The sequence below is a fragment of the Penaeus chinensis genome, chromosome 35, assembly GCF_019202785.1.
Source record: "Penaeus chinensis breed Huanghai No. 1 chromosome 35, ASM1920278v2, whole genome shotgun sequence".
In the NCBI taxonomy this organism is placed as follows: Eukaryota; Metazoa; Arthropoda; class Malacostraca; order Decapoda; family Penaeidae; genus Penaeus; species Penaeus chinensis.
In genome coordinates, this window is record NC_061853.1 from 29,832,263 (window position 1) to 29,834,762 (window position 2,500).

At 42.4% G+C, this 2,500-nt stretch overlaps 1 protein-coding gene across 3 annotated transcripts in view; it reads right to left on the reverse strand.

The window, feature by feature from the left end:
- Positions 1 to 2,500, reverse strand: part of LOC125044244 (cell adhesion molecule 1-like) — a 448,848-nt gene that overhangs the window by 220,519 nt on the left and 225,829 nt on the right. The gene's annotated exons all lie outside the window — the stretch shown is intronic.

Below are 2,500 nucleotides of genomic sequence, written 5' to 3' on the forward strand. Positions count from 1 at the left end.
CTCTGCCTGTCTGTCTCTCTTTTCGTCTTTATCATCCTTTTCCTGCCCCCGACGAACCATATTCTCATCCCCACCCCCGACCCATCCTTACCCATTACCCTCTCACCCCCTCAAACCCACAACCCCCATCCCTCCTTAACCCTTTTAACCAAACCCTTGAACCATTCGTTACCTAACCCGCTTTAAACCCACCCTTAAACCCATGCTCACCCTACCCAACACCTTTGAACCTATCTCTACCTAACCCCCACCCCTTACCCTACCCGACCCCCTACCCACAACTCACGACCGGCAACACACACACACACACACACAACACACACTTTAAAACCATCACACGTTACCACTTGCACCTCTCTGTGTATTGGGTCCTTCGCAGGTATAAACGCAAATAACACAATGGACTCAAGACAATTGGCGAAGCTCACGTTCTTTTTGCTGCACTTCGAGTCAGGATGGGTTGTTTATCTTCATTTTTCAGGTGTGTTCTAATTCTTTAGTATTTTTTTTTTCACTATTTCAGTTAGAGTCTATGATAGTGTGTGGGTTATATAGCGTGTGTGTGTGGGTGTGTGTGTGTGTGTGTGTGTGTGTGTGTGTATGTGTGTGTGTGTGTGTGTGTGTGTGTGTAAATGCATGAATGAGTACATTTCTATTCCTAGAAAGGTTCAGAAAGTACAGAAAAAGGAATCAAAATGTATATGAAAATGCCCAACATGAATATGTGCATTAATAACCGCCACATGACTTAAAACGCTAAAGATTCTTTGGAAGGCTTTGTATATAAAAAAAAAACAATTTGTAAAGAATATGGACAAAGGTTTATTTCAACCTATCAAACAAAACGGTAAAAAAATGAAAGAGAGAAAAACAAGAAAAAAATGCGATGCATACCCTGCAAAACAAAGAAAAGAAGAGAAAATAAAAACAAATAAAAAGGACAAAGAAAACAAACATTAAAGACAAAAAAAGCTTTAAAATCTAATGTTTAAATCGCATCAAGGCATTTAATTAGAGGACAATATATGCGAAAATCCCCTTGCCTGGCGATCGGAAGCAGGAGGGGGAGGGGGAAGGGAGGAAGGGACAGGAGAGAGAGGGAAAGGCAAGGGTAGGAGAAAGGGGAGAAAGAAGAGGTAAAAAGGGGAAAGGAAAGGAGGAGAGAGAGGGAAAGGAAAGGGTGGGGTAAAGTGCAAAAGGGAAAGGTAAGATAAAGGGGGGTAGGAGGAGAAAGAAGGAGAGGGATAGGTAGAAGAAAGCAGAGAAGGGAAAGGTAAGAGAAAACGGAGAGGGAAGGGTAAGAGAAAGAGGGAAAGGGAAGGGTGGGAGAAAGTAGAGAAAGGAAATCTAAGAGAAAAGGGGGGAGGGAAGGAGGAGAGAGAGGTAAAAGGAAAGGATGGGAGAAAGTGGAAAAAGGAAAGGTAAGAGAAAAAGGGAGGGAAGGGTAGGAGGAAGAGGGAGAAGGGGAGCGGGCTTAGGAGAAAAAGGATGATACAAATATAGGGGAAAGAGGGGGGTGGAAGGATAGGATAAACAGGGTAAGGGATAGGTAAGAGGAAGGAGGGAAGGAGGCGTTGGGGGGGGGGGGGGGGGGAATAGGAGAAAGCGATGGAGAAAGAGCGCAAGGTAAGTATAGAAGAAAGAGAAAATAGAAAAGAGACAGAAAACAAAAACAAAACACGAGGGAGGAAGGAGAAAGGGAGAGATAATGAGTGAAGGAGGGAGGAGAGGATAGCAGTAAAGGGGTGTTTGCTCTGTTCATATTCAACGCAAACATATTTAGTTTTCAGTGATTTTATCCTGTTGTGGAGCGTGACTGCTGACCAATAAATCGCAGTTCAGAGAGATAATGGATTAATTGTATTAGTATTCTGTTCGAAGCATTGCTCAAATTGCGCTTAAAGTAACTATGGCAGAGAGAAGGCGTGAAGGAGAGAGAGAGAGAGAGAGAGAGAGAGAGAGAGAGAGAGAGAGAGAGAGAGAGAGAGAGAGAGAGAGAGAGAGAGAGAGGGGGAGATAAATAGACAGATAGATAGGTAGATAGATAGATAGTTAAATATATATATATATATATATATATATATATATATATATATATATAGAGAGAGAGAGAGAGAGAGAGAGAGAGAGAGAGAGAGAGAGAGAGAGAGAGAGAGAGAGGAGGCGAGGAAAGAGGAGTATAGCAAATGGAAGATGAGAGATTGAGAAATTGAGACTGAAGACTAAAGAAAAACACCGAGGGGGAGAGGGAGCGAGACAGATTTAGAGAGACGCTGAGCGAGAAACAGAGAAACCAGCAGGACGCCTTATTTTCGGAACTCTTGTCATGTGTCACGCTAAACAAACGAGAAATCAATTAGTCATAATAGCGGTCTTATAAATCCCTTTGATACACTTGTCTTTGATCCTTTAATAAGGCAATCACAGGCATTAACAAGTGATTTTCCACCGTAGTTACCACCTAGAGCTCATTAAAAATGCTCTTGATTATTTATAATCT